The sequence below is a fragment of the Trachurus japonicus genome, chromosome 24 (assembly GCF_045865225.1).
Source record: "Trachurus japonicus isolate A0001 chromosome 24, Traja_1.0".
Taxonomy (NCBI): domain Eukaryota; kingdom Metazoa; phylum Chordata; class Actinopteri; order Carangiformes; family Carangidae; genus Trachurus; species Trachurus japonicus.
Genome location: NC_140930.1, coordinates 19,315,536 through 19,341,101, shown reverse-complemented (window position 1 = coordinate 19,341,101; position 25,566 = coordinate 19,315,536). Strand labels below are relative to the sequence as shown.

The following is a 25,566-nucleotide window of genomic DNA, read 5'->3' as shown; positions in this document are numbered from 1 at the left end:
CATTGACAGAATCAGATGGATCCTGAACAAGTTTAGAATTTCTGTCTTGATAACATTTGGGGCAATATTTATTTTTTGGATAAGGAGACTGATCTACACAGCTTCTGTGAGGGAACTGAACAGGTTGGTTCTCGAGGTCCCTTCTTTTAGATCTTAACAAAACACCTTTTCCGATCACAATGTTCTGAGCAAAGACACTGCGACTGACCTCATTGTTCAAATTCAGATCAAAATTGTACTCAAGTATTTCTGTGATGAACTCTTTTTGGGCTGATCCCAGTGCTGCAGCAATTGTGCCGATTTCAAGCATGATCCCATTGGTCAGAAATTTAGATGGATCTAAATTTTGTTTTATTCCAGATCCCACATTGAAATCAATGCCTAATTTCTTGCATCTCGGATAAAAATAAAGTGGACAATGTTCTACATGAGGAACTGTGAGGATTTGCTGAATTTGAGTTTGCCGCAGTGTCCATAGCAATACATTTGTCTCATCTATTTCAGTGTCAGCAGAACTCCCTACATTTGGGGTACTGACTGGGGCCTGGATGGAGCCAGTTGAAAAATCAATTTGAGTAGAACTCCCTCCAGTTTGGGATTTGATTGGAGCCTGGGAAAAGCCAGTACTGTCTAAAGTTGAGTTGTTCTGGCAATCTTCTTTCATCATCAGCTGATCTTCAGGTGAGTTCTTTATTTCTTTGGAACCTGTTAGATTTAATATACTATGTGATTCCAAATTCGATGTCATCTGACAATCCATTGCCTTATCGGAGATATCCTTAATTGTGTATTTGGTTTTATAAGTTAATATTAGAGTTCTTAGACGTTTGTGTTCCATTATAACAGGAATTTGTGCGAGAATAGTTCTGGCAAGGTCAGAATCTTCGTTTGGTTGACCAAGATCAAAGTTGTGTCTGAGGATATCCAGACAAATCTGATCAAATGTTCCACACAGCTTTTCTGCAAAGTTTGTCACTTCAGTCATTGCTCCATTGGTCAGTTTGTTGATGTCAAGTTTTTTATTTTCTTGACTGGAGATTACATTGAGCTTCAGACCAATGTCCTTGCAGAAGGGATAGAGGTCCACTCTGTGTTCTTTAGTTTCATCATGTGGATCAGAAGAACACGCGGGAGGAACATCACTCACTGTTGCACTAGACATACAGCTGAATTCAGGTTTAACACTGCTCATGCTCTGATTGGCCATGTTGACTGTCGAAACAAAATCAGGAAGTTCAAAAGCCTGGATCTTCCAGCCTGGAACTGGATCTTCACAATTTTTTAGCTTTCTCACTCTGTTCATGAGTTCAGATGCAAAACTTTTCCTCTGGTCTATGCTCCAATGTCCAAAGTCAAAGTTGTACTCAAGAATCTCCATGATGAACTCTTCCTGGGATGAATTCATTGTCAAGGCAAATTTGGCCATTTCAATCAGCATGGCATTTGTTGAAGAGTAAACATTGAAGTTTTGCTTTGGGCCAAATCCAACATTGTATTCTAGACCAAAGGTTTTTGAGTAACTGAATGAAGACTCATCAAGTGAGAAAAGGATTTGTTGTACACGGTTTGCACGCAACTTCCACATGTTGCTTTCTGTTTCCATTTCTTCTTCCTCCATGTCAAATTTGTATGACACGTTTTGTCGATTCTCTGTCTTCTCTTCAGTTCCAAACAGTCCTGTTTCATTAGGCTGAAGTTCAAATGATGGGTTCACATTTGAGTCTGCAATATGTAAACTGGAGGAACCATCTGGGGGGGTGAGGAAAGGTTGCCGATTACCCAAACAGCTTGGTAATGATGCTTTTACATCTGCTGTATATTTAGTCAACATGGCTTCTTCCTTCTGTTTTTGTAATGTCAGAATTCTTTTTTTGGTTGTTTCCTTCTTTTCGTTTTGCTCTGCAGTAGATATTACTTTCTGTTTAACGACATCTGTAGAGTCTTTGTGTGGCCGTGGAAAAATGACAAAAATATCATTGAACCATGTGCGCCCTTCACTGTATTGTCGTAAAGCCGATAGATTGAACTCCTCTGAAGGACAGAAACGTTGGCTCTGCAAAGTGCCAAAGTTAAAGTTATGTTCAAGAACATCATCAGTTAGTTTGTTTATTGTTCCACTCAATCTTTTGGCAAAACTAACGATTTCCTTCATAACCCCCCGTGTCAATGTACAAGTGTCCAGTTTGACTTTTGGTTTGTCTCTGTCCACACACAGACTTAGACCTATTTTCTTGCAGAGAGGATAACTGTCCATTATTGTTTCTTCAGCTGCTTGGTAAGCAGCAGACAGATCCTTTTCAGGCTTTTGTGCCAAGCGGTTTGCTTCTGCAGAAACAGTATCAGTCGAGTAATGTGGACGAGGATGATGAACGTGGTCAAGGTCAGATTCATCCTGACAAAGCTTAGAATTTCTGTCTTGATAACATTTGGGGCAATATCTGACCCATGGATAAGCAGATTCATCAATGACTCTAGAGTCAGGGAGCTCAAAAGGCTTTTTCAAATTTCCAGTTTTGAGAGTCTTTGTATAAGCAAAGCAGCGCGTTTCAGTTTCCTTTGCAAAGACACTGCGACAAAACTCATTGTTGAACTTCAGATGGAAATTGTACTCCAATATCTCTGTGATGAATTCTTTTTGGGATGACCCCAGTGCTGCAGCAAGAGTGTTCATTTCAACCATAATGCCATTGGTCAGAAACTTGGATGGATCAAAATTTTGTTTTATTCCAGATCCCACATTGAAATCCATGCCTGCTTTCTTGCATCTCGAATAAGAGTAAAGTGGACAAGGCTCTATATGAGGAACTGAGAGGATCTGTTTTATTTGATTACTCCGCAATTTCCACATCAATAATTTGAGCTCATTTTGATGATTACTTTCAGTGGAACTCCCTACACTTTGGTCAATGATTGGAGCCTGGGAAGACGCAGTACTACATGTATCTAAATTTGGGCACTCCATGTAGTCCATCACTAGTGTTGACAAATGTTGCGGTGTGTTTTTTAATTTCTTGAAACCTCCTATATTTGAGAGATTTTGGTGCTCCACTATAATAGGAATGCGTGTGAGGATAGATTCAGAAAGGTCAGCGTCTTCATTTTGAGAGTCCAGATCAAAGTTGTGTCTGAGGATATCCTGACAAATCTGATCAAATGTTCCACACAATTTTTCTGCAAAGTTTGTCACTTCAGTCATTGCTCCATTGGTCAATTTATTGATGTCAAGTTTTTTATGTTCTTGACTGGAGATTACATTGAGCTTCAGATCAATGTCCTTGCAGAAGGGATAAAGGTCCACTCTGTGTTCTTTAGTTTCATCATGTGGATCGGAAGAACATGTGGGAACAACATCACACTCTGTTGCACTAGACGTACAGCTGAATTCAAGTTTAACACTGCCAATGCTTTGGTTGGCTATGTTAACTGATGAGACAAAATCAGGAAGTTCAAAAGCCTCTTTCGAAAGTTTGACTGCATCTTCACAATTTTTCAGCTTTCTCACTCTGTTCATGAGTTCAGATGCAAAACTTTTCCTCTGGTCTTCACTCCAATGGCCAAAGTCAAAGTTGTACTTCAGAATCTCCATGATGAAATCTTCCTCAGATGAATTCATTGCCAAGGCAAATTTAGCAATTTCGAGCAGAACATGAGTAGTCAGAGAGTTAACACTCAAGTTTTGCTTTGGGCCAAATCCAACATTGTATTCTAGACCAATTTTTTTTGATTTTTGGAATGTGCCGTACCTTTTGCCTTGTGAGAAAATGATTTGTTGTACACGGTTTGCACGCAACTTCCACATATTGCTCTCTGTTTCCATTTCCTCTTCCTCCATGTCATATTTGTATGGCACATACAAACATGGCATTGGAACCTCTGCGTTCTCTTCGCCCACACACAGTCCTCTTTGATCTAACTGAGTTGTTAATGTTGGAACACAGGAGGAAACATCAGTGGTGGTGATGAAAGTTTCATGTGTACCTACACAACTTGACTCTGGGTCACTGTGGATGTCAGAAGTTGTTAGCTTTTTTAAGTCATCTTTGTTGTCATCATTTTCTGAATCTGTGGCTTCATCTGAGTCTAAAGGACACATGTAGTTGAAATCATCCTCCACTGGTTGACTGGTACACACATTGGAGGGATGAGACAGTGCATTTGCTTCTTCCTGTTCAGCATCTTCTGGTCTGTGCCGTTTAGTGCCACATTCTCTTGTTGTTGAAAGAGATCTTTTTTTCTGTTTATGTTTTAGATCCGATGAATTTCTTTTGCTCAGTCGGAAATCAAACAGACGGACTTCCACTCTGGGCAGAGCTAATCCTTTCTCAAAGGTGTTTTTCTGGAAGGAAAATGGCTCACTTTTAGACTCGGGACTGATTCTGGTACCAGTGGCGAGAAGTTGTGTGTCCTCTTCCTGCAGCTCTGGCGTTGGGATCCAATCTTGATTTTCTTCCTGTTGACTGTCCTCGTTATCCATCCTCAGGGATCTTCTTGATCTGCTGGCCTTTTCTGTATGTAGGTAGAGGGGAAACATATTAGTGATACATATACTGTATCTGAGCCTTAAGTTATGCTCAGTGTAAATATGTTAGCATCCCATTCATTTGACGATAATGTCACAGTAACAAAGAGGATTTGTATAAATGGCTCACTTTTAGACTCAGGACTGATTCTGGTCCTCGTTATCCATCCTCAGTGATCTTCTTGATCGGCTGGCCTTTTCTGTATGTAGGTAGAGGGGAAACGTATTAATGATACGCATTATATCTGAGCCGTATGCTTAGTGTAAAAATGTTAGCATCACATTTATTTGACTATGATATCACATAGTTTAGAGTAACAGAGAGTATCTGTAAAATTGTGCATCTTAGTTTGAGCTTTTTAAAATAAACCAAAAAAAAACTGCTGGGAGAATGTGTGTACCTATATGTTAAAGAAGCTGTATGTAAGACTGTGGCCAAAATGGTTGCTGCAGTGAAATTCAAAACACTGCCGTGTGTTGTTTCCCCTGTGAATCACCAGCTGTGTGTTTGTGGATCTGTGTCGATCTCGACAGGAATGAGATGCGTGTGTGTGGTTGGTGATCCACAAATGCAGAGTCACACTTCACAAACAGAATTTTCCGTTTTACAAATGGCTTTTGTGTTTTTACAAATGGAAAATTATACATTTACAAATACCCAATATATTTACAAATACACATTTATTTGTAAAAACCAAAATACAAGTTACAAATTATAAATTTGTATTTGTGGATAGCAAAACACGTGTGCAAACCAAGGAACATTTGTATATCACCCTCTGTGTGTTTACAGGTATTTATGAGACAAAAATAACTCCATACTGAAACTCCATGTTGCCAGACAGCTACATGCTAACCTCTGCTCTCCTCACTCACAGTCAGTCTCAAATGTGTTACCACAGAGTTAAAGGTAGGGTTGGAGATCCAGGAAAAACGCCCTCTAGCAGGCCACATTTTAAAAATACACCAGTCAAATGCCCAGCCCCTTTCCTCAGACTTCTCTCTGAAGCCACGTCTTCACCTTTCTGCGGACGTAGGTGAAGACAACCAATGCGCGTTGCCAGAGCTACACTGCCACCCACCAGACTGGAGTTGCAGCTTTTCCGCGGACATATGTGAAGACTTGTCATAGGAGGGAGATAGGAAGAGAGACAGCAGCTTGATTGACACATCACGATCCAACTGATTTTTATGTGATGTTAAAGAAAGATGGTTCGATGCTGTTTTTACAGGACTTCTCTCATTTTTGTGAAAAAGCACTCAATTAATCGGTTGCAATCGAAGTGTGGAGATGATTTCGTAAAAAATGCTCCAGAATAGGATCATCAACCCAACCTTTAACGTCACAAGCAGCTCTGTGTTTTCACAGTCCGACATTTCTCCTCCACTTTCTGACCGTCGGATCATAACACATGATGACCGAAGACAGGCGAACTGAGCGGGCCGGACTCATCTTATGAACCGCTCCACACATTCACCATTAGGCTACTTTATTTACCATCGGCTCCATTTCACCACATTTACTGCCTCTTTTCCAACTTTAACTTTGTATATAGCTTTAGCTGCAGCTCAAACCACTCACCACCCGCAGGCGGTGTATCAGGCAGAGAGATATCAAGGAAATATGACCATAATGACCGATAACAGAAATCAATCTTTTTTTTATAGCAATCTCAATTGGAGATCGCTTTATCTCCCAGCTGCAGCTCAGTGGTAGCTTAACTGGTAGCTCGGCAGAGGCCGAAATGCCACTGACTGTGTGATTGGGAGAGAGCTGTAGGTGGCGCAACAGGCCACAACACAAAATCAAATCATAAACATGAATTCTTAAATTTTTAAATGCAAATATTCTGGCTGTACTATTGTTGTCAGACACTTGAAAAAACTACCTTAATCCGAAACTGGACAACTGAAGTGCATGTAATGCGTTAGTCCGACTAATATCGGAGTTCTCTAATGGAAATCGATTTTCTTCAACATGTATATCTGACTGAAACTGGACAATGCAAGTGCGCATGCACCACAACAGTAGAGACGGCACAAAGTGGAGCAGAGAAGCTGCCTGAACCCGGCCAAGTAAAGAAAAAAAAAACCCAGCATCAGCACCAATTCAGTGCTTTTCACATATAGTGCGACCGGTGAGAGGATGTGTTTTATATATATTTAAAAAAGTGTACCCGGCCCACATGGGCACGTCTAGTCGGGGACTGTAGTTGAGAATTTATTAATCTTATTAAGTAATGATATATATTCCGTTTTTTACTGGTTGACAGGACAGCAGGCTGTAGTAACCCGCTGAAACGATGCATATCGTCACCTGAGGAGGCAGACACCATGACAGTTATTCGATTATCTCTGTTGCATGTAAACTGGGACAAGGACAGAAGTCCGACATGTCCGAAGTCCGAGTATTTCAAATTAACACTATTTCTTACAGTTTCTTTAACTGTTAACAGAAACTGGATCATACAAATAAAAATTGTGATGAATATAAAATGTAGCTTTCCTCTCTAGTGCTTAGATTTCTCTTGGTCGCTCTGTATAATTGCATACGATGATTGATAAAAAATTATTAAAAGCAAGTTCACCGTTTACCAAACCCATGGACGCATGGCTCCAACCCTCTGACTTTACTATTGGCCAACAATGACACTGGTTACCTTTAAAATTTGATTTAGCCTGTTTAATAAACTTTTTTTCACCTTGACTTCCTACAATTATGAATCAAAGTCCTTAAGTCAAAGACGGTAAACTGATACTGGCAGTGTAAAATATATTTCAGTTGAATACATATTTGGTGTACATGAGGAAGGAAAGGCTGTGTCCCTATTAACATGTATTTCCTCCTCTTACCTGAAGCTATACCGATCCTTTAGGAGTTATGTCTCTGAAAACATGACACTGGTTAAACCAACTGATTATCTCTGCTCACTCCTAAGACTTGGAGTGAAATGGTAAATGTACTGTGTTCAATTTGCAACTCACCTTGGAAAACATGATCAGCTCAGCTGTGACTTGCTCCAACATCCCTGGGCCACATTTTGTACTGGCGTCTTAGATATCCATCCAATCAGTGATGGGATTGTGCCAGTTTAACATAGCCCTGAAAGAAAACACAATTTTGATATTTGTCAATTCTTCCATGTATTGTTTCCACCGCATTCATAAAAGACTGATAACAGCAGTGATCTTATTCCTGACCATTTCATAGACTGTGAGCGTTGCAAACAAACCAACTAGCCATAAAATATATTGCAAAAGTATTTTGTCAGATAACTGGATCACGATATGAGTCAAGATTTCAGTTGGGATGGTCATGTGTGCTATTAATTAAGAATTAAGAATAGGTGCACTTGCGTGTAGTAATACAGGAGGTCAATGTGTGGAAAAAAGGTACTCCTATGTATAAAGAGAGAGAGAAAAAGATAGACCCTGGTTTCCGGGCCGGGTATGACTACAGGTTTGAGCCAATAAAAGTGACCCGATTCTCGACCCGAACGCAGCCCCCCCCCCAAAAAAAGAAGAAGAAAAAAAAAAGGAAGCGCATGGTTCGACCCGAGTTATTTGTATAGGCTGCTATGCTTTTGATCGGGTGGTGTTGTTCAGTCCGGCCCGTTGAGAACTCTGACTGACCCAAGGAAAGAGCCGAAGCCTAACCTATATATGGTCTATGGCTGGAGCACACATTTATTTACAAGAACAAGAAGTTTAATCGGCCAGTATTTTTTTTTAATTGGTTCCGATTAAATGAATGCTGCTCTGGATCCGACTCTTTCCTTCCTTTATTACTCTTTTAAAAAGGAAAAAGAGAGAGAGATGATCCTCAATAACAAGAAGCATTTTGTTTATGCAAATAAATAAATCTGTCTAAATTAGATATTAATATGCCACAAAACGGGGCGGTGTTTAGCTCAGTTGGTAGAGCCCCGTGTGTAGAGGCTGTAGTCCTCGCTGCAGGTGGGCCCGGTTCGAGTCCCGCGTCGGACGGCCCTATCCTGCGTGAATGCCGCAGCGAGGGTTTTGACAGGAGTTAGGAAGAGAGAGCACATCTCTCCCACCTTAGCTTCTCTCCACTGGCTTCCTGTAGGATTTAGAATAGACTTCAAAATCCTTCTGCTGACTTATAAGGCTCTTAATAATAAAGCTCCAACCTATCTGAAAGACCTCATCATTCCTTACTGTCCTACCAGAGCACTTCGCTCCCAGAACGCAGGTCTGTTAGTGACTCCCACTAAAAACAGACTGGGAGGTAGAGCCTTCAGTTACCGGGCTGCTCTACTGTGGAACCAGCTCTCTCCATGGGTCAGAGAGGCAGACACTCTAACTACATTTAAGTCTAGACTTAAGACCTTCCTTTATGACAGGGCTTTTAGTTAGGGCTGGTTCAGGTAGCTCTGAACCATTTTATAGCTACGCTGCTATAGGCTTAGACTGCTGGCGACACATCTGGTTACACAGAGCCCTCTCCTCTCCTCTCCTCCCCTCTCCCCACCCCTCCTCAGTATATTTTTGAACTGTCATTTTCTGTTGTACTTTGTAGTTTGGCCTTGGTGTCTCGCACTCTCTCTGTGTTTCCGCAGATCCACCGGAGCTCCATCTCTCTGCACCAGCCGCAGCCTGCATCGCCCCCCCCTCCCACCCTTTCCCCTGCTGTTAGACCGGCCTCCCCTCCCTTCCCATGGACCAGTCTACCACCCAGTCCTCCCATCGAGCTGGCCAGCTCTCCCTGCCCCCCCCCCCCTCACCAGAGGCTGCCTTCATCAACTCCTGCTAACATTTCCATATTTCGCACATTCTGTGACATAAACTGTAAACTGTTTTCTTGTCTGTAACAACATTTATTGCACGTCTGTCCGTCCTGGGTGAGGGATCCCTCCTCTGTTGCTCACCCTGAGGTTTCTCCAATTTTTCCCTGTTAAAAGGGTTTTCCATGGAGTTTTTCCTCAGTCGATGTGAGTGTCTAAGGACAGAGGATGTTGTTACAATGCCATGTAAAGCCCTTTGAGACAAACTGTTTGTAAAAACGGGCTATACAAATAAAATTGCCTTGCCTTGACCCCCCTCTCTGCCTCCCATTTCCTGTCACACTCTGAACTGTCCTATCTAATAAAGGCATGAAAAGCCAAAAAATATACTTAAAAAAAAACAAAAAACTGAACTGAACTGAACTGAAGACAAATGACAAAGCTCCTGGTGAACGTGCACGTGAGAGAGGGGGGTGGGGGTCAGTTGTGTGATAGCAGAATCAGCAGCTGGATTTTTCACCCACGGTCAGTATAGGTGCAGACTATAGGCAATTAGTGTGTCGATGTGTGTTTATTACTTTTTTGTCTTTTGTGTGATTTCGCGGGTGTGAATGCGGCGGCGGCGGGGGGGTTGTTAAGCGCCGCCCGTCGCCATGACGACCGGCGGTACTATCCTGTAATGGAAACGGTCTCTAGAAGAAGAGTACCTGGCTGGTACCAGAGCCGAGCCGAGCCGAGCCGAGTCGAGCTGGTACCATGTAGTGGAAACGGGGCATTTGTCTCACTGGTCTTTTCCTCAAAACAGTAACGGCAGAGAACTTCTACTGGCTCTGGTAACGGGTCGCCATCTTTGCTTTATCGCAATGTCTTCTCTGGAGCGCAGGCTGCTGAGCTTGGATCAGGGACGTTATGAGCTCTTCGTGCACTGTATCATGATATTACGGACAACTCACTTCTTTAATTAAAAAAAAAATCACGGGAGCTTGCCAAATCACTTTAACACCACCAGCAGTTGAACTATAAAAATCGTAGACCCGGTGAACATCTCCACCCATAGCTCTGGTCGCTGCTTGTCGACCTTCTATGAGATAGGTTAATTCTCCGACATGATAGAAAAAAAAGGACGAGACAGACGGAGGTAGACTTACCGAACAATGTACAGTCGTTTGGTCTCCCCTCCCCTGTTGGCACCACGCGTGGTTTTAAAGTCCTGTCGTCAACCCACGCCTGAAACCTCTGACTACAACCCGGAGTTTCTAACAGGAAGTACGGCAGATTCAAGATTGTGGGGACTTCAAAATAAAAGTTCTTCCTGTTATAACCATGACGTTTCAACCACCTCTTACACCAGCTCTCAAATTGTACCCAGAAATCCAGGGCGATTAAAAAGGAAGAAAAATGACGCACTTTGATTGGTTATATCTTTACGGATGGCGATCAAAATATCATCATGCGAGGACCTGATTTTGAGGCATCAGTGTTTACCTTATAATTCAGAATAATGATCTCTGTCTTCTAACTAGCCTACGAAGGATCTTGAGTTCCTATTCCTTATTTCACAGCAATTTAATTTAATTGTATCATTTAATGATACAATAACTGAACCAAACTAAAATGACGAAAATTAATATACCTGTACTCAAAAAGTGATTTGGCAATGGAACATTTGTGGACAGGATCAAATTTATAGATGTCCACATCTTATGTCCCAGGTGATCTGTGGTTTCTGATCTAGATTTTTTTTTAATCCAGTGAATGCAATGCGCTTCAGTAATGTGTATACATACATACATTATATATAAGTGGAAATACGATGGGCAATAATTTTTAACTACTGCAGTTACTTTTTCTCAGCACCATGTACCCGATCTTGCTTTAGCCTCCTACTGAACATAATCTCCCAGACCTTGTTCTGTTTCATAAAATAAATATTTGGTTTACAAGAAATACATGAGGACATCCCCTGTCCAACCATAAGAAACATTGTTCATATCTTACTAGCAACTCCTGAATGACAAATTTTAATGCTGTATATTTTCTGCATGCTGGGCAAATTACTCTTCAATGATGAAAAACAAAGAGTTCAATGAGCTAGCTGCCTACATAAAGGCTTTTTAACTTTTAAACCAGGGAAGAGTATCCCTGGTCCCTGTTCTTTCTCAGACACTCCTCCATGATGTTGTTACAGTAAATCTTTGTGCCAAAGATTAAACTGATTTCAAAATTACAGCAATGGATCATTATCAATTACTCTTTAATTGACCATCCTGAAAATAATAATACTAAAACAATAATAGTACGAAGTCTCCTTTCTCCTTTTTTTTATGTCTTTAGCTTTATTATATACACACACAATTGTCTATCAAGAAACAAGACAAGACACTTTCATTTTCATTGTACCTTGTGTAATGCAAAAAATATATTTTTCAAACTAAATCAGAAAATTATTAAATAAACAACACAAAATATTAGGGGGAAAAAAGTCCATTTACATTTCTGTTGTATTGAATTAAGTGATACGATACATTGAAACAGTTTTCAGAAAAATACAGCAAACACCAGTATTGTGTTCATTGTAAAAAACCTCACACAACATCACTCCATTTTAACTGAAGTACTGTCAGTGTCCTGTTGTGTGGTTATAATGGATCCTACAGATTGAAGTGGGATTTCAAACTTCACATCGTCAGTGTCTGATTCGGTTTTCACACTGCTCTCAGTGTTTGGACATACAGCTAGAACACCATATCCTTCAGATAATTGTGGCCCGACCAGACTGTAATACTGGGCCTCCTCTGGTTCTGATTCTGTTTTTATGTTGCTTTCAGATGGTGGACACATGGCTAACAAACTATAACCAAGGGATCCCACAGGTTCACTTATTTCCACAGTGACTGGTTCAGGTTTAACAGCAACATAAAATGATTCATCTTCATCCTCTCTGATGTGTACGTTTTCTCCACTCCCTGTCTGCTGTTTTATTGTCTCAGGGTATATCTGGGGCTTGATGTTCTCCTGATGAAACCAAACTTCCGTATTACTCTGCACATCAACAAGACAGGCATTCCTGACATCTGAAAAACATTTCAGTTGCTGAGCAGACATCTCTGCTTCTAGTGATGTGACTGGTTCTGGTTTAACAACACTGTAATGTGAATCATCTCCATCCTCTTTGATCTGTATGGTTTCTTGGAGAGGAGGACCGTCACAAACACGTCTCTCGGGATTCTTGCTCACCTGAATTACTGTCCCAGGATGTTTCGAGGATGCTGTGCCCTCATTCATCCACATTTTCTTGTATGTTTTGACATCAAGAACATCAGCATGGTTGACAGGGGAGTGGAATCTCAATTGAAAGGATTTACCAGTTTTCTGATTCTGCCTCTTTCGTACTGATCTATTTCTTGCTTTCTTCTGAAACACAAATGGTAGCTTGAAGACCTTTGCTTTGTGCAACTTATACGGGTTGCTTTTGGCTAGAATTTTGACTTTAGATGCAGCAGCAATAGAAAATTCCCAACGTCTGTAATTCTGTGAGCTTATATCAAAGTTATAGTCAAGGATGTCATACAGACTGCCTGGGTAATAGTGTTTTGGTTTCTTTAGCAAAAATTTGTGAATATCCAAAACTACAGCTTTGGTCAATAGCTTTAAGTCAAGTTTCTCCTTTTTTTCTGATTTTGATGTCACATCCAGGTCCAGACCTATCTTTGAGCAGAGTGGAAATCTTTCTAGTGGCCATCTTCTTCCATTTGCAGTGTTTGCACTAGTCAGGTTAGGTGTCCTTACTTTGACAGCTCCACTAAAGTCAGTCATGGCAGCATCTTCCTTCTTTGTTAGCAGTGCCAGCTTTCTTTTTCCGGTTGTTTCCTTCCTTTCATTTTTCTGCATGGCAGAGTCCTTTTTCCATCTACCTCTACGGCCTCTGTAATATGACCGAATAACAGAAATGTCATTGAACCATGAGAACCCTTTGTTGTATTGTGGGATCAAGACACTGAACAGCTGTGAAGGATTAAAATGTTGGCTCTGCAAAATGCCAAAGTTGTGTTCAAGAACATCATTACTTAGTTTAATTTTTGTTCCACACAATCTTTTGGCAAAACTAACGATTTCCTTCATAACCCCTCGTGTCAATGTACAAATGTCCAGTTTGACTTTTGGTTTGTCTCTGTCCACACACAGACTTAGACCTATTTTCTTGCAGCGAGGATAACTGTCCATTATTGTTTCTTCAGCTGCTTGGTAAGCAGCAGACAGATCCTTTTCAGGCTTTTGTGCTAAGCAGTTTGCTTCTGCAGAAACAGTGTCGGCCATGTAATGTGGACCAGGATGCTGAAGGTGGTCAAGGTCAGATTCATCCTGACAAAGCTTAGAATTTCTGTCTTGATAACACTTGGGACAATAAGTTGCTTTTGGGTGAGTAGATTCATCTATGACTCTTTGGTCAGGGAGCTCAAAAGACATTTTCAAAAAACGAGCTTTGTTAGTTTTTAAACAGCTTGTTTCAATTTCCTTTGCAAAGACACTGCGGCAAAGCTCGTTGTTGAACTTCAGATGGAAATTGTACTCCAATATCTCTGTGATGAACTCTTTTTCGGCTGACACCAGTGCTGCAGCAAGAGTGGTTATTTCAACCATAATGCCATTGGTCAGAAATTTGGATGCATCAAAATTTCGTTTTACTCCAGATCCCACATTGAAATCAATGCCTGTTTTCTTGCATCTCGAATAAGAGTAAAGTGGACAATGCTCCATATGAGGAACTGAGAGGATCTGTTTTGTTTGATTACTCCGCAACTTCCACATCAATAAATTGAGTTCATTTTGATGATTTTTGTCAGTGGAACTTCCCACACTTTGGTCAATCGTTGGAGTCTGGGAAGACGCAGTACTACATGTATCTAAATTTGGGTACTCCTTGTAATCCATCACTAGTGATGAGAAATCTTGGCTTGTGTGTTTTAATTTCTTGAAACCACTTACATTTGAGAGATTTTGGTGCTCCACTATGATAGGAATGCGTGTGAGGATAGTTTTACAAAGGTCAGCGTCTTCATTTTGAGACTCAAGATCAAAGTTGTGTCTGAGGATATCCTGACAAATCTGATCAAATGTTCCACACAATCTTTCTGCAAAGTTTGTCACTTCAGTCATTGCTCCATTGGTCAATTTATTGATGTCAAGTTTTTTATTTTCTTGACTGGAGATTACATTGAGCTTGAGACCAATGTCCTTGCAGAAGGGATAGAGGTCCACTCTGTGTTCTTTAGTTTCATCATGTGGATCAGAAGAACATGTGGGAACAACATCACACTCTGTTGCACTAGACGTACAGCTGAATTCAGGGTTGACACTGCCCATGCTTTGGTTGGCTATGTTAACTGATGACACAAAATCAGGAAGTTCAAAAGCCTCTTTTGAAAGTTTGACTGCATCTTCACAATTTTTCAGCTTTCTCACTCTGTTCATGAGTTCAGATGCAAAACTTTTCCTCTGGTCTTCACTGCACTGGCCAAAGTCAAAGTTGTACTCAAGAATCTCCATGATGAAACCTTCTTGAGATGAATTCATTGCCAAGGCAAATTTAGCAATTTCGAGCAGAACAGAAGTAGTCAAAGAGTCGACACTGAAGTTTTGCTTTGGGCCAAATCCAACATTGTATTCTAGGCCTAATCGTTTTGATCTTTCGAATGTGCCATACTGTTTGTCTAATGAGAAAAGGATTTGTTGTACGCGGTTTGCACGCAACTTCCACGTGTTGCTCTCTGTTTCCATTTCTTCTTCCTCCATGTCATATTTGTATGGCACATACAAACATGGCATCGGAACCTCTGTCTTCTCTTTACCCCCAGACAGTCCTCTTTGATCTAACTGAGTTGTTAATGTTGGAAACATGGAGGAAACATCAGTTGTGGCGAAGAACGTTTCATGTGTGCCCACACAACTTGATTCTGGGTCACTGTGGATATCAGAAGTTGTTGGCTTTTGTAAGTCATCATTATTGCCATCATTTTCTGAATCTGTGGCTTCATCTGAGTCTAAAGGACACATGTAGTTGCAATCATCCTCCACTGTTTGACTGGTACACACATTGGAGTGGTAAGACAGTGCATTTGCCTTTTCCTGTTCAGTCTCTTCTGGTCTGTGCCGTTTCATGACACATTCTCTTGTTGAAAGATATCTTTTTTCCTGTTTCCTTTTTAGATCAGACTGATTTATTTTGCTCCCTTCAAACTCAAACAGTGGGACTTCCACGCTGGATAGAGCTAATCCTTTTTCAAAGATATTTTTCTGAAAGGTAAATGGCTCACTTTTAGACTCAGAACTGATTCTGGTACTAGTGGTACGAAGTTGTTTGCTCTCCTGCAGCTGTGGTGTTGAGAACAAAGCTTGATTTTCTGACTGTCTAACGGCATTTGTAAGTTTTCTGTATCGTCGTGGAGAAACAACAAAAACGTCATTGAACCATGTGGGCCCTTTGTTTGGTCGACCCACCATGGAATGGAACCAACACGCATGATCAGAAATTTGGCGCTGATGAATACCAAAGATAAAATTGTGTTCAAGAACATCATTAATTAGTATATTTTTTGTTCCACACAATCTTTTGGCAAAACTAACGATTTCCTTCATAACCCCTCGTGTCAATGTACAAATGTCCAGTTTGACTTTTGGTTTGTCTCTGTCCACACACAGACTTAGACCTATTTTCTTGCAGCGAGGATAACTGTCCATTATTGTTTCTTCAGCTGCTTGGTAAGCAGCAGACAGATCCTTTTCAGGCTTTTGTGCTAAGCAGTTTGCTTCTGCAGAAACAGTGTCGGTCATGTAATGTGGACCAGGATGCTGAAGGTGGTCAAGGTCAGATTCATCCTGACAAAGCTTAGAATTTCTGTCTTGATAACACTTGGGACAATAAGTTGCTTTTGGGTGAGTAGATTCATCTATGACTCTTTGGTCAGGGAGCTCAAAAGACATTTTCAAAAAACGAGCTTTGTTAGTTTTTAAACAGCTTGTTTCAATTTCCTTTGCAAAGACACTGCGGCAAAGCTCGTTGTTGAAATTCAGATGGAAATTGTACTCCAATATCTCTGTGATGAATTCTTTTTCGGCTGACACCAGCGCTGCAACAAGAGTGGTTATTTCAACCATAATGCCATTGGTCAGAAATTTGGATGCATCAAAATTTCGTTTTACTCCAGATCCCACATTGAAGTCAATGCCTGTTTTCTTGCATCTCGAATAAGAGTAAAGTGGACAATGCTCCATATGAGGAACTGAGAGGATCTGTTTTATTTGATTACTCCGCAATTTCCACATAAATAAATTTAGTTCATTTTGATGATTATTGTCAGTGGAACTCCCCACACTTTGGTCAATCGTTGGAGCCTGGGAAGACGCAGTAGTACATGTATCTAAATTTGGGCACTCCATGTAGTCCATCACTAGTGTTGACAAAAGTTGCGGTGTGTTTTTTAATTTCTTGAAACCTGCTGTATTTGAGAGATTTTGGTGCTCCACTATGATAGGAATGCGTGTGAGGATAGATTCAGAAAGGTCGTTTTTTTCATTTTGAGACTCAAGATCAAAGTTGTGTCTGAGGATATCCTGACAAATCTGATCAAATGTTCCACACAACTTTTCTGCAAAGTTTGTCACTTCAGTCATTGCTCCATTGGTCAATTTATTGATGTCAAGTTTTTTCTTTTCTTGACTGGAGATTACATTGAGCTTGAGACCAATGTCCTTGCAGAAGGGATAGAGGTCCACTCTGTGTTCTTTAGTTTCATCATATGGATCAGAAGAACATGTGGGAACAACATCACTCTCTGTTGCACTAGACATACAGCTGAATTCAGGGTTGACACTGCCCATGCTCTGATTGGCCATGTTTATTGACGAAACAAAATCAGGTAGTTCAAAAGCCTCTTTTGAAAGTTTGACTGCATCTTCACAATTTTTCAGCTTTCTCACTCTGTTCATGAGTTCAGATGCAAAACTTTCCCTCTGGTCTTCACTGCACTGGCCAAAGTCAAAGTTGTACTCCAGAATCTCCTTGATGAAATCTTCTTGAGATGAATTCATTGCCAAGGCAAATTTAGCAATTTCGAGCAGAACAGAAGTAGTCAAAGAGTCAACACTGAAGTTTTGCTTTGGGCCAAATCCAACATTGTATTCTAGGCCAAATATTTTTGACTTTGTTAATGATTTGTACATTAAGGAGAGGATTTGTTGTACACGGTTTGCACGCAACTTCCACATGTTGCTCTCTGTTTCCATTTCCTCTTCCTCCATGTCATATTTGAATGGCACATACAAACATGGCATTGGAACCTCTGTCTTCTCTTTACCCCCAGACAGTCCTCTTTGATCTAACTGATCTTTAACTGTTACAGTTGGTAAACAAGAGGAAACATCAGTGGGGGTGAAGAAAGTCTCATGTGTACCTACACAACTTGACTCTGGGTCACTGTGGATATCAGAAGTTGTTGGCTTTTGTAAGTCATCTCTATTGTCATCATTTTCTGAATCTGTGGCTTCATCTGAGTCTAAAGGACACACGTAGTTGCAATCATCCTCCACTGTTTGACTGGTACACACATTGGAGGGATGAGACAGTGCATTTGTCTCTTCCTGTTCAGCATCTTCTGGTCTGTGCCGTTTAGTGACACATTCTCTTGTTGTTGAAAGAGATCTTTTTTCCTGTTTACATTTTAAATCAGACTGATTTATTTTGCTCAGTTGGAAATCAAACAGACGGACTTCCACTCTGGGCAGAGCTAATCCTTTTTCAAAGGTATTTTTCTGTGAGGAAAATGGCTCACTTTTAGACTCAGGACAGATTCTGGTACCAGTGGTGACAAGTTGCTGCTCCTCTTCCTGCAGCTGTGGCGTTGGGAACCAAACTTGATTTTCTTCCTGTTGACTGTCCTTGTTGTCCATCCTCAGTGATCTTCTTAATCTGCTGGCCTTTTCTGTATGTAGGTAGAGGGGAAATGTATATATGATACATATTATATCTGAGACATAAGTTATGCTCAATGTAAATATATTAGCATCCCATTCATCTGACTGTAATGTCACATAGTTCAGAGTAACAGAGAGGATTTCTATAATTATGTGTCTTATTGTTAGTGTACTTGGATATTTGGACTACTAAAAAACAGCGACAACAAAAAAACATGACATCAATCATTGTGTTGGGCCTTGAAGGGCTTATTTATAACTATAATTGTGTTTGCCCAAAGCAGGACCTGGAGATGCCTCCACTACTTTGCAAAGTTTGAGCTATTTAAAGCTTAAAAACAAAGTTAATGGGAAAATGTGTGCACCCTAATGTGCTTATTGTGAAAATGTATACAAAGCTCAATGTTAGCATTTAAAGAATGGAAACTGGATCATACAAATAAAAATTGTGAAAAATCTGAAAATATAGCTTTTCTCTCAGGTGCTGAGATTTCTAGCTCCCTTCCTCTCTTGGTCACTATATTAAAAGCAAGTTCACAGTTTACCAAACCCATGGAAGCATGGCTCCAACCCTCTGACTTTACTATTGGCCATTGGCCAACAATGACACCGGTTACCTTTAAAAGTTGATTTAGCCTGTTTAATAAACTTTTTTCACCTTGACTTCCTACAATTACGAATCAAAGTCCTTAAGTCAAAGAAGGCAGACTGATACTGGGAGTGTAAAATATATTTCAGTTGAATAAATATTTGGTGTCCCTGTTAACATGCATTTCCTCCTCTTACCTGAAGCTATACCTTACCCGATCCATCAGGAGTTATGTTTCATGATTCGTGACACTGGCCAACCTCAAATGATGTAATTAAATATACTGTTGAATTTGCAACTCACCTTGGAAAACATGATCAGCTCAGCTGTGACTTGCTCCAACATCTCAGGGCCACATTTTGTACTGGCGTCCAGTGATGGGATTGTGCTGGCTCAACGTAGCCCTGAATGAAAACACAATTTGATACAGTCAGTTCTTCCATGTATTGTTTCCACAGCATTCACAAAAGACCGGGAACAGCAGTAATCATATTCCTGACCATTTCATACACTGAGTAGGAGACGATGAGACACTAAATGTGTGCTTCCAAACAAGCCAGTTAGCCATAAAATATGTTGCTAAATATTTTGTCAGATAATGGGATCACGATATGAGTCAAGATTTCAGTTGTGATGGTCATTCGTGTGCCATTAATTTGAAAAATGTAGTTCCACATGAAATAGCTGTTTAACAGTAGGATAAAGAAGTGAAAAAAGATGGGGTGGAGTGAGACTGAAAAGACTGTTTTGGAGATGACCCTGTTAGTACACTGACTGGCTCCAGTGCCAGTTCTCCCATCTGTGCTCTCAGATGGCAGCTGGCTGATCTCAACTTACTGCAGGTAATACATGGACAATAGATAAATACCTCACACAAACCCACATCAAACATTTTTTTTAGTTTTGCTTTAAGTGGGCAATAAGTGTCCATGGACACCAGACTCTCAACCTTCAGTGCCAGCAATGCCTCCGGCCTCAGGGGGCAGTAGTGAGCCTATTATGGTGTAGTGCACCACAATAACAAGAACAAGACACATCACAGGAAACTGACTTGGAAAACGCACACAGGCTGTGAGCAAAAAACAGAGGCAGAAAAAAAGGATTGGTGGCTTCACAAGAAAACAAAAAAAAAGCACAGAGAGAGAGAAACACACGTACACACATGCACATGTATTAGGGCTCTTCACAAAAATGAATCACATTATTCACAGTGTAAATGACTGGAGGTGGATGTATTCATTAGATTCACATGACGTCACTGTGTTACTGATTGATTATCAAAAGCCCATTGAAACATGATTTGTTTTCAAAGCAGAAGTAAGCGATATTTTTGTGTTAATATAGGCTAAGCCTTAAAGGGACAACGAGGAGTTTCTAATCGGTTATAAAAAAGTCTCACGTTAATGTGGATGAATCTCCGCTACCCACACTTGTTAATGGGCCCATTTTCGATAAATATATCATTCTGTCTCTATCGTTATTTTGTTACTATTAGTGGTGGCGGAGATTCTGGTCGAGCCGACCAGCGTTTCTTTACTTTCAGTTTCGCAACGAGTCATGAGAATAACGTAGCTGAATCGCCGTTTATGGTCGGAACTACGACGGTATGTGAACCTCTTTGAACCTCTGACTTTAATTATTGATGAATGAAAACATGAGACCGTCTTGCGCCGGTCAAAAGAATTTTACGGTGTGCGCGGAGGCTCATAAATGTAGTGTGAAAACGCTTCGCTTTTCCAAAACTCCTCGTTGTCCCTTTAAATAGTTATATCTTCCGACAGCAATCACTTACATAGAGTGTTTGGACCGAAACACGGGTCTGTCAGTCACTCTGCTCTGCTCTGAGCCGAGGAGAAAACTTTCCTTGTATCCTACAACCTTTATCCAATGAGGAGAGAGAACGACATGAAGGGCTGTGTGTGCAGCCAAGGGATGCGCCTGAATGTGGTGACGTAGGGACAAGGACCAATAGATCCATGACGAGGGCGGGGACTGCTAACTCCATCGGCTGACAAGACGTTATGGTGCGTTCAAGGCAACCCGTAACTCGTGTTTTTCCGACCTGTGAAGTCGTACCAGTTTGATCTGGTACGAGTTCACGGGTCGGAAGTTACGAGTGGCCGTTATAGTGACTTTCACAGGTAAAACAGGTCAGAAAAACACGAGTCACGGGTTGCCTGGAACACTACAAAGTCGTAAGTTGTGACTTGAAGCTGTAATTTACGGTCTCAAAAGCCTGCCTGGAATGCAGCATTAGCCAAAACGACCGGATCGCTTACTTCTGCTTTAAGACAGAAAAATAACATCAACTAAATCTTACCCCACTAAAACTCAATTGTGTTCACTTTTCCCCAATTCCTCACAATTTCTCCCTTACATGATTTTGCTGACTTTGTGACATCTTTATCGCGGTCACGGAAAAGTTGCAATAAAGTTAGATTACTACTTTTTATTCCACTTCTGTAGCCTAGAAATCTAGACGCACCCTAGCGGCAGCAAAAATATTTTATTGATATAGTCTGGCTTGTCAGGCTACCACTTCTGCACATTCACATTTAATTCTGAAAAGTTTGGCATGACGTTCCAGTGGACAAACCTCTGAAATCATGGCATGACAGGAAAAAAAATACATATGGACATTCTTGTTTTGGTATATAACTTTTCATGTGAGTAATTCAGATATGACCACTAAAAGCGGTTTGGATATATAATTACAATAATGTCCCTTTACATTTTCAAATAAATCTTTTAGTAAAAAAAAAAAAAAAGCACTGGTTGAGGTCAAATCTTATAAATCTTACTCTGAGTGATATAAAGTCACTTTGGGGCAAAATCTACCTCTATGTACATGGCATGACTCAGTTTTTGGCAAATACTCCTCGCACGACACCGTCCCTCACTTTGAAACAATGTTTGGTCAAGCCAGCCCTCACGTTGTTTTACGGTGTGCGCATATCCTACACCAGGCATGTCCAAAGTTTACAAAGCTATTTTATATTTCACCAGAAGATGGTAGCAGACCTGTGGCCGCACGACCCTTGACCCTTTCCAGCCCATTTCTAAAATACAATATCAAATATGCAATGTTTACAATGAACCTAGATATGTTTAAGCTTCCTGAAGGTTTTTTTTTCTTCATTTTACGTGGACTTCAAATATGAAAAGCAGAGTGATTTTGGTAAAAAAAAAAAAAAAACTTGATTAGATTTATTTATTCTATGTGAAGAAATGAAAATAATGCCATTTGCAATAAAAAATGTATGAAATAGTTCATTTGCATATAAAGGATGTCAGGCTGAATGGTCAGCCACCTCACATTTATTTTCACCTTACAAAATCTGGCCCTCTTTGCAAAAGGTTTGCAAAGAAGTAAAAGCAAGCTTCTAGGGTGTCAACCTCTTTTATGGTGTCAACCAGAAAACATCACGTCAATTTGACGTAGCATTTCAGAATAAAAGCCCTCTGAACTTTCATATTTCACTGTGCTCCATGTACATTAAGATTAACATTAAAAAAACAAAAAAACCTAACAGTTATTACTCTTACTCAACCGTGCCACTTCAGACTGATAGTACTCAACCTCGAGTGTCACCCAACAGGTTAATCCATAGAGTCAATCTGATGTAGCATTTCAAAATAGAAGCCCTCCGAACTTTCACATTTCTCTTTGCTCTATCACAGTAAGACAGACTGACAGTACTCGACCTCAGACTCCCCATTATTACTCAACCGTTCCACTGTACACTGATTGTAGTACTCAACTCAGGATGACACCCAGAAAAAAAATCCGCAGAAAAGCCTGGCCTATATTCTGAAATGCTACATCAGATTGACCTGATTCTTTCTGGGTGTCATCCTGAGTTGAGTACTACTATCAGTGTACAGTGGAACGGTTGAGTAATAATGGAGAGGTTTTTTTTTTTATACATGTAGCCCACATGGCGTATGAAAGTTCAGGGGGCTTTTATTCTGAAATTCCATATCGCATCGCGTCGGGATTCCATACATCCTGTCCGAACTAGACAAACAAGACAAACCTTATTGTCAGTGAAAAGTTTACGTTCAGATGGCCTCTCTACTGAAATGCTACGTCAGATTGACTTGATGTTTCCTGATGACACCCTGGGGTCGTTTTGGAAGCTTGCTTTTACTTTGAAACCATTATTGCTCTTCCCGTGATGTGTAGTAGGCCACCTCCAAAACAACGAGGGCTGACTTGACCTGCAGTGAGTTCTTCATGCACATGTTCATCACTGTAACGGCGCTCCGCACACAAAATCTCAGCAGCATACTAAAACAACACAAACTGTAAACCGCAGAGTCCCGGTCCAGCCACTGAACATCTCCACCCATCGCTGTGGTCGCTGCTGGTGACTTCCTAGAGAGGTTCATTCTCCGCCATGATAGAAAAAAAGAGGACGAGACAGACGGAGGTAGACTTACCAAACAATGCACAGTCGGTTGGTCTCCCTCTCCCTTGTTGGCACCACGCGTAGTTTTGGGGGAAAAAAGTCCTGTCGTCAACCCACGACTGAAACCCCTCAACCCGGAGTTCACCGGAAGCATAGAAACGTCAGCTCGCGGGGACTTCAAAATAAAAGTTTTTAAAAGCTCACAAATTCTACCCTCTTTTGGTGACATTTTTACCGACAGGCAGCTATCAAAAAGGTCACCGTTCCAGTGTCACCTGATTATCAGGGCATCAGTGTTTACCTTAAAATTCAGAATAATGATCATCTCTTAGTGTCCGTTTGAGGTTTTTGAGTTTCCTATTCTGTCACTGCAATGTGCTTGCTGTCAGTCACAATAACTGCTACCCAAACTGAAGTGATGGAAATTAATATACTCAAAAAGTCATTTGGCAATGACACATTTGTAGCGAATAAAATTAAATCTCCTATGACTTATTTAATTTATTCACGTTTTATTGTAAGATTTGGCATGGAGGTGAATTTGTTGCAATCTAATTTCAGGATATGAAAAGAGCCACATTAACAACATGTGCTGTATTATTGTAATATTTAATGTGAAATTGAGTTGTGCATTATTGTAATGTATTTTGATTGTGACTACCTTCTGTGAATTTGACTGTTATTGTAACATCATTTGCTATGTTATTGTAAATTTTGGTATTTTGTTAATATTTGTGTGAAACTTTGACAAAGACAAACTTCAGAGTGATCTGACAATAAAGTGTTATCTTATCTTATTACACAGTTCATTTGCATAATCAATTGTGTTTTGCCAGTGGAGAAAATAACTTACTATTTGCCATTAAAATCCAAAAGACATACTTAATAAAGGTTGTCGAGTGCGAGTAAATGCATTTCATGCTCTGTTGTGGAAACTGATAAATTTATCTGTCGACACACAATGACACACAAAATTCTGTCTTAATGCTGTTGTCCAATCCCAATCTAATGAATTTGTAATCTGCACCCTTCTAAGCGTCCCTTGGATGTATTATTTTTTGAAAAATATAGTTTTTAATAAGAATCATCCATATTCAACCTTTAATCTTTGTGCCATAGATGAAACTAAAAGGGAGATACTTTGAAATTATTTATATATGTATAGAAAAAATACAGTAGTCTATAAAGACATAGGACACTTTCATTTTCATAGTATCTTGTGCAGTGTATTAACATTATTTTGAACATAAAATATACAACAGAATGAAAGAAAAGATCTGTTTGCATTTTTGTCATACTGAATCAACAATGCATTCTCTGACAGAACAGTTTTCAGAAAAATACAGCTAACACCACTATTCTGTTCATTGTAAGATACCTCACGTGTGAATCTTAATGATATCATTCCTATTTAATGTCTACCTCCTTCTGTTTTTGAACACAGACAACATCATAACGGTTGGACACAACTGGCACATTTTCTTTCTCCATTTCAATTTAAGTACTGTCAGTGTCCTGCTGTGCGGTTATAAAGCAGAATACTTGGGTTCCTACACATCGTCAGTGTCTGATTCGGTTATTTTTTAAATGAAATCAGAAAGACATACAATATACAACAAAATGAAAGAAAAGATCTGTTTACATTTTTGTCATACTGAACAAGTGATACGATACATTCTCTGACAGAACAGTTTTCAGAAAAATACAGTTTACACCACTATTCTGTTCATTGTAAGATACCTCACGTGTGAATTTTGTTTTTGAACACAAATGGCACATTTTCTTTCTCCATTTTAATCTAAGTACTGTCAGTGTCCTGCTGTGTGGTTATAAAGCAGAATGCCTGGGATCCTACAGATTCAAGTGGGATTTCAAACTTCACATCGTCAGCGCCTGATTCGGTTTTCACACTGCTCTCAGTGTTTGGACATACAGCTAGAACACCATATCCTTCAGATACTTGTGGTCCGGCCAGATACTGGGCCTCCTCTGTTCCTGATTCTGTTTTTATGTTGCTTTCAGATGGTGGATATATGGTTAACAAACTATAACCAAGGGATCCCACAGGTTCACTTATTTCCACAGTGACTGGTTCAGGTTTAACAGCAACATGATATGATTCATCTTCATCCTCTTTGATCTGTACGTCTTGGAGAGAACCATCACAAACTCCACTCACTGGACTCCCTGTCTGCTGTTTTATTGTCTCAGAGCATATCTGGGGCTTGATGTCCTCCTGATGAAACCAAACTTCTGCATTACTCTGCACATCAACAAGACAGGCATTACCGGCGTCTGAACAGCATTTCAGTTGCTGAGCAGTGACTGGTT

General features: G+C 40.3%; 2 long non-coding RNA genes across 3 annotated transcripts in view; both read right to left on the bottom strand.

Annotated features, from left to right (window-relative positions):
* Nucleotides 1-25,566, bottom strand: part of LOC146961879 (uncharacterized) — a 78,201-nt gene that overhangs the window by 6,860 nt on the left and 45,775 nt on the right. The window lies entirely within an intron of this gene.
* Nucleotides 1,999-25,566, bottom strand: part of LOC146961880 (uncharacterized) — a 34,648-nt gene continuing 11,080 nt past the window's right edge. The window contains exons 2-3 of one of the 2 annotated variants that reach the window (XR_015035222.1): nt 7,505-7,622; nt 1,999-4,506 (exon numbers count right to left, since the gene is read on the bottom strand). This is a non-coding gene — a long non-coding RNA (uncharacterized LOC146961880). Of the gene's footprint in view, nt 4,507-7,504; nt 7,623-12,069; nt 12,992-25,566 lie in introns of those variants that run through there. The other variant, XR_015035221.1, reaches the window with a different exon arrangement.